Source organism: Anas platyrhynchos, chromosome 3 (genome assembly GCF_047663525.1).
Source record: "Anas platyrhynchos isolate ZD024472 breed Pekin duck chromosome 3, IASCAAS_PekinDuck_T2T, whole genome shotgun sequence".
Classification (NCBI taxonomy): domain Eukaryota; kingdom Metazoa; phylum Chordata; class Aves; order Anseriformes; family Anatidae; genus Anas; species Anas platyrhynchos.
The window spans coordinates 83,077,097-83,091,464 of NC_092589.1; positions in this window are offsets into that span (position 1 = coordinate 83,077,097).

Sequence of the window (14,368 nt, forward strand, 5' to 3'; positions counted from 1 at the left end):
TAGGTTCATCACGGTGCCTTTCAACCCCCCAATACACCAGATCCCAACACAAGGAGGGCTGTACAAGCCCAAGAAAACCCCCCACATTCAAGGGGCAAGTGGCAATTGAGCACATATCTGCCACATAGGACGGCATTTTGCACCCCTAGACCAGGCTGTGCAAGCGATGCTCCCATGTTGTACATAGACCCCGTGTTGTCACCTCCCCTCTGCCTGGACAGAGGTGTCCTGAGCTATTGGGGGAGAGTGTCCCCATCAGTGAGCACAGCTTCCATCAGCAGTCACATTTCCCTAGCATAAAGAAATGCAGACTTGTGAGTGCAGGGTTGGACCTGAGCAGTGTGAAACCCACTCCTGCAGGAGCCGAACATGAGCAGAGGCTTCACTGCATTTGGAATTGCCCGTGTGTCTTATCTCTTTCATTTATGGTCAAAAAACTTATTTTCCTTAATAACTTCTTCCCAGCACACCTGCTCGCAGGTGTGCAACAGCAAACACGGAAGAAAATTCCCGCAACTGATCAAGCTGCTTTTCTAAAGGGAAGAAGGGGAAGATTATTACTTTTATTGAATACTTGGTACATCCTCAGATATTGCACCATGGAAGGCAGAGAAAGTTGGAGAAGTGTGAAAATACTATCTGACGGGTAGTGAAACACTGCTTATTCAATAAAGTTCATGAAGCTGTCAAAGTCAGTGTTGTCAAAATAATAATGATATCCTTAATAACAGCCCCGGTTACTGTATTTTCAGAACCCAAAGTCATCTAGAACCAGAAAAAAAGTCAGTATTGAACAGAGGATCTATCTCTAGGGACAGGAAAATGAGTGAGGAAATAGGTTAAATCCAAGTGTGCATTGTAGTTTTCCTTTCGTCAAGACATTTTCAACGTGCTTTCTTATGTATGTGTATGTGTGTATAATATGTACCTATACATACACATTGATGCACGCATGTCCTGTGCCACTGTGGCTGCTACCATAAAGAAAAGAGGAATAATTTCCAGGACTAGCAGGGATACATACTTCTCTGGAAGAGATAGATCTTTATTATCCCTACAGAATAATCAGGAACTCAGCCTTTTAGGCAGGGACCTAGTAAACGGCTGGCTGACATTTTGTGTATTTTCTCTATTAGTACAAATGTCTTTTCCATTCCTCCTTTGTAGTTCACATACTTACTCTTAGTCTCGGTCTCTTTCTACAGTCTATCCTCTGCCCAGGTTCTCCCTCGTGTTTCCTAACCCTCCTTGTTTTTCTGTTCTGAAAAATAAAGAGATAACATTAGCAACAGCGATGGGCAAGATGCACTTGGCTCCTGCTGTGAAGTGGCTCTGGAGCAGCAGCAAGCTACCGAGTGGGCAGAGCTGTTACACCTACTTGTGTTGCTCTCACAGCTGGCTGTGCCACAGGCTGCCCAGGGAGAAGCCTGGCAGACAAACAGCTTGGAAAGAGCTTGCAGCTGCTTGTTCTTCTCCCCAGCCTCAGGACAGCCATAAAGTGTTTCTGCAGTGGGAGTGTGTATTTGGAAGCTTTCTTCCAGGCTGCTCCTTTTCTCTCCTCGCTTGGCACCATCTCCCACACAATCGCTTTCCTCAGCCATTTACAGGAAGAGCAGTCTGCCTGGACTTGTAGCCAGGATCACTCCCATCCTCAGGGTTAGGAACAGTGGGCAGAGTCACAGTCCTCCTTTAGAAGTACCCCTGTGTGAAGCAGGGAATGGGAGATGCAGCTAGGAGCCGCAGACGGCTTCTTAAGTGTTACAAACACCTGGAATACGATTAGCTTTTGATTCCGCCTTCAGGCTACATGGGATGAGGACCTTCAATTTAGCCATATAATGCAAAATGGTTTCTTGCTGACTCTATTATTCTAGTTGCTAATTAATAGACCAAATAATGGCAGCACCACAACACCAGCAGATTTGTACTTTAGCGTGAACTCATTCTCAGTAAGAACATGGCAAGATTAGATGCTCATTAGTTTCTTGAGTTAATAACTGTACTTGTGAAAGGTTCAAGTGGCATCGAACCACATGGCATAAACAACACTCACAGTGAGCCAGAGCACCCTTATCTCTTTTATTCACAACAAGAACCCAGCTTGTTAACGATGTAAGGAAGATGTTTGATACTCTTAGAAAACAGGAGTTCCATGCAGTGCTGTTTTCTGTGGCAGGCCTCTATTGCTCAATACAATTTCTTTATTCTCTGTGCCTGGGCCAATAAATAATTCTGCAGGTCATAGCTCACTGAAAGCTCCTGCAGCAGGAGCTCATGCCTGAAGGTCAGCACATCTGTAGTGGTCGAGGGGAGGTGGGCAACAGCTCTGAAAAAAAAACGCCTCCTCTCGTTTTATTCCTATGCACAGATAATGGCATGCTTCTTCCACTGGGTAAGAATTGTTGCCATAGTAATGTTTCCAGCACTCCTTTGGATCAATAGCAGAACAGAGGGTTTTTCAGGTACTCCTGTTGTTTGCAAGCCTGCAGTCTTACCCCACATACATTTCTATTCCTTTCTTTAAAGTAAGTTTGTTCAAAGGTCTTTCAGTGCTGTACAATTATGCAAAGAAAGCAACAAAAACATGTTGTACACAGATCTTAGGTCAGAATCCGACTTTGAACGGGCAAATGCAGTTCTGACTAGTGAGAAGAGTTGTTTTTGCTTAATCAAAGCCTTGGACTTAGCCCTTGTATTCCTATCACACCTCACCAAACGCAGAAATGACACAAAGCTGCAGAACTGATTGCATTTTTACTGATGGTCCAGACCTACTTCTATTCACAGATCAGGGGCGTTATTTTAGCCAATTTAAAGTTCATCACTCATTTCATGAACACTTTCTGTAGGAACGTGACACTGTCACAACATACACAGAAGCTGGTTAAGTGCTACTAAGTCTAGGATGGGAATGAAATGGGAGTTTTCCTTAAGTTAAGGGCTGAATCTACAAAAGCATGGATTTAGACACTGCACTGGCACTTTCAGCAACTACCTTCAACACATAGATCATCAGAAGGCCTACCCATCTGCTCTCTGGCTATACACATGCCAAATGATGGTGTACATGGTGAATAGAGGCCCCTGAATTTCCCCTATGTAACCTAGCAGCTCGGGCACATCTCAACACAGGCAGTTTAGATGTTTACTGGGAATGGTCCCATTGTCAGTAAACGGGTTGCTACAGCTGTGCTGTTTGGGCTTTTTTAAGAGTCAATGTGGTGTGTTTGAGCCAGTCAACCTCAGTGTTGGAGAATGGCTTCAAGTGTGGGTGTTGTACAAAGTCAGGCATTGGCTGAAGGTGAAGTGTTGCCACATCTAAATATTTTGCAATGAAGAGTTGGGGACAAACTCTTCTTAGGTGGAAAAGACAAACTTTTTTCAGGTTCTGCTTGCCTTCCTGATATACAAGGAATTAAGGAGAGCACAATTTGCTAGCAATGTATTTTGCATCTCTTTAGAAAAAAACATCTCAAGCCCTGCTTAGATTTCTGCGTGGAATAGTGATTCTCTTACTTCAATAGTTTGCATCTAAACCTTACCATTCACAAACCTATTATGCATTTTTCTATTCGTAGATTCCTTTACAAAGAGCAGTATTTACCTACAGATGCTGCACAAGGCTTCTTCAGGTATTACAGCTATTCACTTCTAATTGGAACAGGAACATGCTATCTTCTGCAATTATGCAGTACATTTTTAAATAGCGACTAATATTTCATTGCCTGCTGAAAACATCTCCAAATCACAAATACAAGTGGCTTCTGCAGGAACAGTGGTAATCAGCACCATAGACACAACTCAGAGAGATTCATTAGAGTTCCCTGACAGTTCCTAGGCTGGTGTCTGCATATATCACAACTGTGCAGAAAAACTAGGCACTACTTCTCTTATTCTTCTTATCTGACATTTCTCAGGAGATCTGGTGCTGCATTTCTACTTATTCTCCCCTGTTCTTTCCTCCAACCAAAGCTGGAGTTTTCCTTTGTCTTCTACAACAACTTATTCCTCAGTGGCAGCAAGGCCATCTTGCCTACGTCTAAACATCTGGCCTTCTAGAAATGAAGACATGAAGAAAAAGTAGAGGAGGAGGAGGAGACACATATCTGGGTGGTGTCGTGAGATGGAGTCAGGATGCATCCAGGCTGCTGGACACTGGCAAACACCCTTGAGTTCTGTAGTTCATATGTAAATCTTTGTCTCAATGGTGTTGTGAAGAGAAAGATGGGGGGATTCAGCTGAGAGTCCTGCTCAGGCACAACATGCTGAATCCTGTTCATCACAAAGAATAGCTGCAGAATGAAATGTAAACTTTTCTGATGATATGATTCTCTTCATGTTATTTAAGAGGCACGCATGCCTTCCTGACACTCAGCCTTTTCTACAACAATAGCTGCTAAAGATTTTATGCCAGAAATATCAGAGAACTCGCATGTATTCTTAGACTTTCTCACATAGTCTCATCCATCTTTCTATAACTCTGAACAGACTTTTGTGAGGAAGGTTAGAGGCATGGGAACTCCCTCTGAAGGGAAGGGAGTTTGAAAACAGAGAATGACTCCTAAAATGTCCTAGTACATCTGTACAGACCAGGGGCCACATTTTGCTCCCAGAGTAACACCCCTTTTGGTCAGAGTGGTTGTTCAAATGTAAGTGGGGACTAAGTACAAGTACAATTAGTGATAAGCCTACCCATGTGAAGGATCGTAGGTGTTTTCTTCGTAGCATGGAAGGAATTCATGCAATGAATCCAAGCTCTGAGCATCACAGTGTTGAGAAGGTGCTTTGTTTGTTTCTGACTTGTACTCAGCACCAGTGAAAATAAAGTCTGCAAAGTAAAAGAGATTCTGTTTCTTACAAGTAAATGGATAAATGTCATTTCAGGACCAAAATTATAGCCTTAAAATAAAGCAGCTGCAGGCACGCACATAACCTGGTTAGCCAGGCCTTTCTGTTCCAAGTCTTGCTGATATCTTAGACCAGGTCAGGAAGCTAATTGCTGTGGTGAGGCCTTACTTTCCAGCTCTCACCAATAATCAGCTGCTGTTTGTTCCTTAAGGGAATGCCCCCGAGGCTACCCCTGGCACTTGAGCCTTTCTGTTTACCCACTCTCTCATCCAGAATCCACCCGCCTCCACATGGTGTTCCTTGGCATCTTTGCTAGCACAGAGCTTGCAGTAGCTCTAGCTTTGCTCGTCTCTGCACACAAGCGAGAAAAATGCCTGTTTATAAGCCAACACACGAATGCTCTGCCACCTGGCCAGAGGCAGATAGCAAGGCACTGCTAAATAGATGCCAGAGCTCCCACACTGTCCTGCTACCTCTGCTCTTCAGGCAGCTCATCACAGTCAGGAATCATGCTGTTTTCATGTGCTGTCCCCTGCAGTTTGGCAGAAGCATCCTCTGAAGAGACCTAGCAAGAGCTAATGCTTATTAACTCCTCCTCAGATATCCATGGGTCTGGATGCACCAAGATACCATGGTAATGAGAGCAGTAACAGTGTCTAGACAGACAGACAGACAGACAGACAGAAGTCCCGCAGCTAGGGGAGGAATTTTGCCAGCAGATATTTCATTAAATTAACTGTTATGTATTCTGAACAGAGAAACATGCAACTACATGACCCATGTATACAGTGAACCTGGTGTTTGTTTTCTGTGACAGTTTTTTATAGGACATTACAGAGCCTCTGGCCAATATGCAATTAATAAAATACTTAAAAAATTAAAATGACATCTAACATTTGACAAGCTGTGTTATTAAAAGGGCCTCTTCAATAGTACAGGGCTTTCCTGGTAGTAATGGGGAGCCAAACCAATCTCCCAGTTCTTAAAAGGAGGGAATTAAATCACTTTAAAAGACTGCCTCTTCGATAACCTACACTTAAAAGTCACCACATCACATTCTGATAAGGAATTCAAAGTGCAAGATCCATTCCTGTCTTCGATGTTGATCTGCTGTGCGCCATTCTCTTCTGTGCATTTGCCTTGATAAAAATAAACCTTGAACGACTCAGGTGCAGAAATTAGGAACTGCCTTGAATATGTTTGTTTGTTTGCTCTCAAGCATAAATTCCGTTTGAACAATAAGGGCATGGCTCCCTGAAAGGCTGAGCACCTGCAGCTCCCATTCCACTCAGCTGGAGTTATAAATGCCACGCAGCTCCAAAAACCCAGGGTTGTAGCTGCTCAGTTGGATGAGATTTATCCAAGCGGTATTGATCCACAACTAAATCTCGGTATAGGGCTGCCTTTCTCAATCCAACTCACCATGTTTACTTAGAGGCCCAGATTCTGTGTAGAACATTCAGAATAATTTTGTTTAATTAAAAGACTGCAGTGAAAGGAAAGAAAGGCAAAGATGTGCCTTGTTCTGCAGTACAATAAAAATAAGTAAATACAATTCCAGTTAATTATCCATCACTCAATACAGAGACTTCTACTTAATCTAATCACTGGTTAATTAGATTGTCTGTTTTATTTGATCAAATCTACTGTAACCAAATCATCTGCATTTGCATTGTGCTTTGTTTATTTTTGATGATTTTCTATTATTAAAAAAGGTCACTGTCAGGTCAATTTAGGTCCATATTTGTTGTTTCATACAACAAGATTTCACGTTACATAAATATCTTCCTGCAGAACCCAGTTGGAGGCTTACACATTTAGAGCTATGCGTGTATTGAGGAATCTAAAACCTAAGATTTTCAAGGGAATTAGATGCCTAACCCCAGTTACAAAGCAGTATCTCTGACTGTCTGGGCTACATCCAGTGGGGTATTTTCCAGTCAACGAGGTGTTTCCATAAGGGCTTAAGGACCTAAATGGAAAATAGGTGCAAGAAAGGGTTTGGGCTCACTGTTTCTAACTTAGAGTCCACTCAGTTTTTCCTAATGATCCCTTGTCAGGCCAAGGCAGCATGAAGCTGCTGCACCTGCATTTGAGCTGCTCACCTGAAGTGTGGCAACTTGTTAAGCACTGTGATCTGTTTGTGTGGCTGATTCTCTGCAAAGTCCTCTTTTGGCTTTCAGTGCGACTTGGAGCTGTTTCAGAGGTGCTTTACCTTCCCGTGCACTAACAGGTATGCTTGCCAGGTGCAGCTCTCTCCTCCAGCTGCTGAAAGTGGTGCACAGGCTAAAGCCAGACTACGAAGCTGGTTATTCGTGTGTGTTTTAAAGGATCAGAAGGAAAATACTTTTCCTTTTTAACAAATGACGAAGATTATGGGTTACAGTCGAGGGGATTATGGTGCCATGGTCCCATATTGACATTAGCCTAGTGCAGAGGACACCCTCAAGCTACTCAAGCTGGGGTAACTGATAAGCAACCAGGCCAGAGCTGGGACACTGAAGGGTTTGGAGGACCTGAAAACAAGAATAGCAACAACTCCCTAAATTTCCCCATGTAAATGTGAACACAGTGGCGTTCCCTGTTTCTCTCTAAAGCGCTGTTCAAGACCATGGCGAGTACATGAGGGAAATTTCCTTATCTTGAATTCGTGAGAGCTGGGGATGGTGATAAGAGCAGGGATAGTATAATAAAGAGTGCTAATCTCATCACAGCAATCCCGCTGTGCGTATTGCTCGGGGCCCGGCTCTAGGTATAGGCAAAATAGGCAGTTGCCTATGGCAACAGACTGCTGGTGAAACCAGAGAGAGTTCAGCTCCGGCAGCCGCCTTTGTCAGTGCCAGAGGCCTGGGGCTGCTGGTGGAGGAGTCAGGGCCCTGCCTGTGGCCTTTGGTGGCAGAATTGGAGACCTGAGGGCTTCTGCCATCGACCCCATACCCACACTGATCCCCCGAGCCCTCTGCCATGGCAGAGGTGGGAGGCCTGCCTCTCCAGGACCCTCCCCTGGCTCTGCTGCTGCTCTTCTGCAGCAAAATTCAATTTTGCCAGCACTTCTTGGACGTCTGGAGCTGACCAGCACTCACGAGAGTGTTGCAGGCTTACAGTTGCTGGGGGTGGCTTGAGGTTACCCAGCCTTATAACTTCATCAGCTCCTCCGAGCAGTGACAGCACCAGCCCTGACAGAGAGCAGTCAGGGAGGTGTCACGCTGCGGCAGGAGAAACAAGCCAGGCCTTGCAGAAATGTGCGGGCGAAGATCAAACAATTTTTCATGAAATCATGCCAGAGAACTAGGGATGTTTCTGTGCCAAAGTAAAGCAGAGCATGGGAAGTGAAGAAGAACTGTTGCTGGGTCGTTCTGAGCTGAGTCAAAGCCAAGGCCCACCGCATTTCTAGCCTTCCCTACTGCCGCTCGGAGCCCGAGCATCACTTGTTTTGGGAAGTTGTGAGCATGACTTTCAGTGTTTTTGCATCATAAAGCATTTTCTGAAGAGTCCTGATTTGTCATTGGCAGGTCCTCCGTCACTGGGAAGCATCTGAAGACCTGCTTTTTTTGAAGTATTTTATCCTGAGGCTCATGTATTGGTTTGAGTGCATTCGTGTTTACAGAGCACTGAACTGTATTTGCCTTGTTGCTTCATTACTAGAAATATTATCTGCTTGCAAAACAATACATGTTTGGGAAGGGATTTGGTGGGAGGGTGAGGTTGCTCAAAGTTTATTTTTTGCTCGCATTGCCAATTACTGCTGATGCCTGCTGTTTAAGCAAGTAGGCTGGTTGTGAAAGGCAGCTCCTTTTTCCATGGCCATAAATGATCCACTGGCATTTGGCAGTGGTGCGTGAAGGTGTAACAAGGGCATAAAGTTAACAGCAGCGTGCATACTGACTGCCAGCTCCCTGTCTGGGCTCAAACAAGGTGGTGAGGCCCTGGCACAGGCTGCCCAGAGAAGCTGTGGATGCCCCATCCCTGGAGGTGCTCAAGGCCAGGCTGGATGGGGCCTTGGGCAAGCTGGGCTGGTGGGAGGTGTCCCTGTCCATGGCAGGGGGGTGGAACTGGGTGGTCTATAAGGTCCCTTCCAACCCAAACCATTCTGTGATTGTATGTTTTTACAATAAGGTGAAGTACAGCTCTGTGTCAAAGACCTGCTGCTGAGCTTTTGGGGGAATTACATAGTCTCTGCCTCACTCAGCCAGCTTTGAACAGGTGGGCTGTCTGGGACTCCTAGTCCTTGTCTTGCCTGGACTACACTTGCAAATAATTTCCAGATTTTTTTTTTCTTTTAGTTGCAGCTTATTTTCAGTGGCAGTGTGAACGCGGGGCCAGCAAAGGTGAGAATCTCCAAAACTGGTGGGAATTTGACGGAGGGACAGTAGCCAGTCAGTGATTCAAAATTCAACAATGCTGGTCACCGTTCCTGGTTGCTCACTCCTACATATTACCTCTGGAGAATTTAATTAATGCATTTGTAGCAAGCCTTTGGAATCAGCAATAGAGTCTTCATACCTCCAGCTTAGCTATGCCATTATTCTGGAAACATCGCTCCCGCTTCTTTCCCTCCCCCAAACAGGCAGATATTTTGTTCCCCCGGCGTGATACCTGTGCACTGAAAGCTGAGTTGTTCCATGGTCTCATTCCTGAAAAAGTCTTCCAGCAATACTCTCCGTGTCCCTGCAGCAGTGGCTGAGGAAACCTTTTCACAGAGCTGCTTTTTAATTGCTGTTATCTATATTCATAGATTCATGGATCGAAGGCTGGAAGGGACCATTGGATCATCTCTTTTGACCTCCATGAGCCCTTAAATGTCATCACTTACCCCTGTATTGAACTCATGTTTAGCTATAACGCGCGTTCCAGTGGGGATGCAGAGCTACCAAGGGACAGTGAACTCAGCACTTCTCCTGGTGCTTCGTCTCCTCTGCTGTTAGAAATATGTGCTGTACTGTGGCAGTGCCTGAGGGAGCCATCCTAGGGCCTGAGGCCCCATTATGCTGGCCTGGCTATACATAATTTTAAAAGACAGCTATTGCCCCAGAGAACTCACAGCCTGTAAAGTATATGTGAGGCTTAATGTCAAATAGAATATTATGCGGCTGGTTTCAGGCTGCTTAGTCAAGTGAGGAAAAAATTAAACAATACGGTGGCCTGAAGTAGTTTGGGGCTGAGGGCTCAAGCAGGAGCAGAAGGCAGACACGAGGCTGCCACAAATGTCACAGGCACAAGAGGAATGATTCAGAGAGGACAGTTGCCCTTAGCACGGTGGAATAATGTAGGAATCAAAATGGATAAATAGAATGTGGAAAATAAATATAAAATAATAATAAACAGAGAAAAATTCAATCGGGTCCCTGAGGATTAAAGAGAAAAAATAGCCTTGAGGAAAGCTGGACTCTCTGATCTTTTTCTGAGCTCTGGGTGCCTGTCTTCCTTCTGCAAAAATGATAAATAATCAAAATAAACAGCAGGCTTAAGGATTTTTGAAATGTTGAATAGAATCAGCTCCCACATATGCAAAATAATAACAGTTCCTGGTGTATGTGTTTATTAATCTGATTAGAAAAAAAAAAAAAAGACTGGACTGAGCAAAATGAAGTGATTGTGTCCTTGAATGCATTGTTGAAAGTAATTTAGAGGTTTAACTCATTCTTATATGCTCTGGGATATCATCTCAGTTTGGGGGCAATGCTTTTTCCCTTTGGAGGGCATTCAGTACTGGTTGGGGTGTTTACATAATTTTCCCTGGCCTCCTCTGGAATATGTGTTGGTATTTTCAAGGGGGTATTTTACCTTCAAACTAAGGAAAGAGTTAAAGCCATAAAAATCTGTTGGCCTCATTCTTCACCTGCGTTACACTTGAGCCTCCTAGGCGAACTGAGTTTGGTAGACTATCTCCTGCTTGCTCCCAGTCTGAGAGGGTATTACAGGCTGTTATTTTTCTGACTAGCACACAGATACAGGCTGATAGCCACTGGGTCTTTGGAAGAGTCAGTCATTACTGCTTGGGTTGAAGAGCATTCAGCCTCTTGTGTTTCCACTGTGAAGAAACATTTCACTGAATTTTAAGTTGATGGTGGCTTAGTTGATTGGAGTATCAGGCTCTTTTAGTAAGGCTTGAGCCGTTTCTAATGCACTCAGGTCTTCTAGGGGCTGAATTAAAGAAAATTGCTGGTGAAGATGAGTGTTTGCATTGCACTTTTTGTATCTGGTGCACAGTGCTCCCACCGTCACAGCCAAGTCAGCAGCAGCTATCTGCCCCTACCCTCCTGCATCCTCCATCACTACAAGTCGTAACACAAAGATCCAAACTGAGAAGCTCAATTAGCTCCTGAAAAGAATCACCAGAAAGCTAAATTCAGTGAAATTAGCTACACATTACTTCACGTGGTAGTAACACAATCATATACAAAGGGTTTCAGCTTCTTAGGCTGTTTCTGCTTGGATCCAGCCTTCCAGACCAGGATGCGCATTGCCTGACAAAGCTCTGCATGCTCAGATTGCTTCCTCTAAGTTTTTGGTGTCTTGGCAAGAGGTTTACATGGTCCTGTAGCAGCCCTGATCAGGTTGATACACACTCTAGTTGCCTTTGAGGCTGGCAGCAGCAGTACTGTTGAAGGGTCATGTCATGAACCCAGGCAGATAGAGGGAAATGGGGAACATCAGTGCTAAGGGTAGTAGTGTAGGCTGAGCTTCACAGGAGCTTCAGCAGAAATCCTCTGGCCAAGTGCTGTGCAGGAGGAGAAGTTGTTGTGTAATATTTCTTGCTCAGACATGATGGATGTTCGAATGCCTCTAAATGCATTTATCTTTGAAGACAGAAACAATATTTAAGATAATCCATAAGCTGCCAGACACAAAAGGCTCTGCGAGCAGCTGAAGGAAGCAACCGATGGACCTGCATTACCCAGCACAGCACAGTTCAGAAGGCTTGTTGTGGATATACATGAACAGTGCCTCTGATTCAATGCCACCAGCTGCCTGTTAACCAAGGATTGAGGTTATCAGGTTGGCAGAGACATCCCAGCGAGGTCTGGAAGGAGTCCATCTGGCTCTGGCAGACCAGGCTCAGCTTTCCCCAGCTGTATGCACCCCACCCAACCCTACATACCCTCCCCGGACATATGCACCCTACCCAGCCCTGTGCATCTTACCCCACCCTGTGCAACTTTTCCAAGGCTGTGGGTGTGGAAGAGCAGGATATCTTAGCTTGGTAAAGAGCCAGCTTGGCTCTGAAAGTGATAGCTGTTTGCAGTTGTGGCCTTGTCACTCCTTCATGCTTTTTTCTTAGTGTCTCATATGTACAGTTCTGCTCACAGGAAACCTCCCTGAATTTACTACTGCATGGGAAGACAAGGGGATGCTTAGGAAGTAAGACCAAGATCATTCTGGTTGCTTTACATGACATAGAAATGACCTGAACAATATGCTCAGAGCCCCCTCCTCCTTCCAGTCTTACACCCTGGTGTAACTCATTGGACCTCGGTGGAGTGACACCTTTATCAATGAGAGGAGGCAATCTGGGTCACTTGAGCAACTTAATGTGGCAACAAAAAAAGAGACAGAATTATTGGCTCAAAGAGTAAAACAGGTCAGTAGCGGCTACTGACAGTAATAAGAGTAGGAGGCTCTGATAGGAGTTCCTCTCAGCCCTTCCTCATCAGAAGGACAGGAGCTGTATTGTGGAGCCTTCAAATACACAGAGGAATTAGAGTGAAATTGCAGGCTCTCAGGGACCTGTCACATTTTAAGAGGAACTCTTGGGAAAAAAAAAATAAATATATATATCTATATATCTATATATCTTTTTTTTTCCTATAAAATTGAAATAAAGCAAGTAATGGTATATGTCAGTCCCTCCAGAAGTCTTCACATTTCCTTCACTCTCAGAATTCAACTTAATAGGCTCCAAACATAGACTGCTATAACAGCCAGTATTCTGACATCTCTTGGTGTTATCTAGAAAATGTCAGCAGCTCAAATGCAGAATAGAAATGTGGCTTCGGTTTTGTTTCAAGCAATTCATTTTTTTTTTTTTTGTCCTTCGACATCCAGTAGCTGCAGGGGTGATGCCTCAATTCCAGAAGCAGCTGCAATTAAGTGAAATGTGATAAAAAGAGACATCCACATTCCAACCAGGTTTCAGAATAAGTTTTTGAATATGTAAATTTAGAAACATAAATTTAAATTTAAACTAGAGGGGAAAAAAATAAAAAAGAACATTCTGTCTGCTTAGAAAAAAATTAATACAAGATGTCTTCCTCTTTTCAAGGGTTCACAAGTCTAAAGTGCCAGGCAGAGGGAAACATTATGAATCTTACATAGGTAGGTCATGGTCAATTTAATATAGAATACAGTAAAAGTTCTTGAAATACAGGGTCTCCATAAATATGATGCAAGCAAAAGCTCTTTTATGAGCTAGATATGGACTGATACAGTGCCCCAGCATGCATACTACATCTGCCCTCTGGCTTTTCAAATTTCTCTACCACTTTGCTCTTGAAGCCCTGTTCACTTTGGGGTTTTGTGACATAGTTCTTCACCAATTCTCTGCTTCCCTTCACTTTGTCGCCCTCCCCTCTTATTACTGCAATCTGAAATTCAGGATGGCTAAACTGATGCTTGTCACAAAGCTCTGCCTTCTTCCCGTTCTTCTCTGATGTCATGGACGATTTGCCTTTGACTTAGTCCTCTCACATCACCTTTAAATTATGGCCTTTCCATCCCAGAAGCAATTGTCCAGAAACACTGTTTCTTTGTCATCAACACTTCCTTTCTTGTTGCCTTTCACTACTGCAATTTTAGCTCTCCGGAGTTTGTTTAAAATGTTTACTCTTCTGGTTGTGTTTCAGGACTTAACCATGACCACAACCCACTGATCTTCAAGTGCATCCCATGGTTCAGTCAAATTTAATCACCTCTTAGTGTAGGGCCTTTTCTTATCCTCACTATCTCTATTTAGGCTAATAAATCATGACCCTGGCTGCGCCATTCATTGCAGAATGTTTTCAGCCTATTCTGCCCATCCATCTACATTTCCAGCTAAGAGATGCGTCTTTTTTCCATGATGCATTTTAGATCTGGGGAAAATCTCCAAGTTCACGGAGGTATTAATATTCACTTCTGCTTAATATCTTTAATAATAATAATAATAATAAATCTCCTGTCTTTATTTGGCTCAACAATTTTTCTTCCCTATGTTTTCTGTTCCAACTTACTTTCCCATTCATGCCATTTCTCTTCATTACCTCTTTGCCACAAGTCAATAACAGTAACATCAGCAGCAAAACCTGCCATCAAAGAAACCTCCAAACCCTGCAGCAGCTATAGCCTCATCAAACAGCAGGTTATCCTCCAAATCATATCACAGATGCTCCTGCATCTGTGTTTCTACCATACAGCCCCAAATCATATGACTGCCTCTGCATCTGTGTTTCTACCATACAGTACCAAATCTGAAAGAAACTGCCATCACAGAGTGGTATCACCGGCTGCTACCATAACATAGACCCACTGGGGACAAGTATCA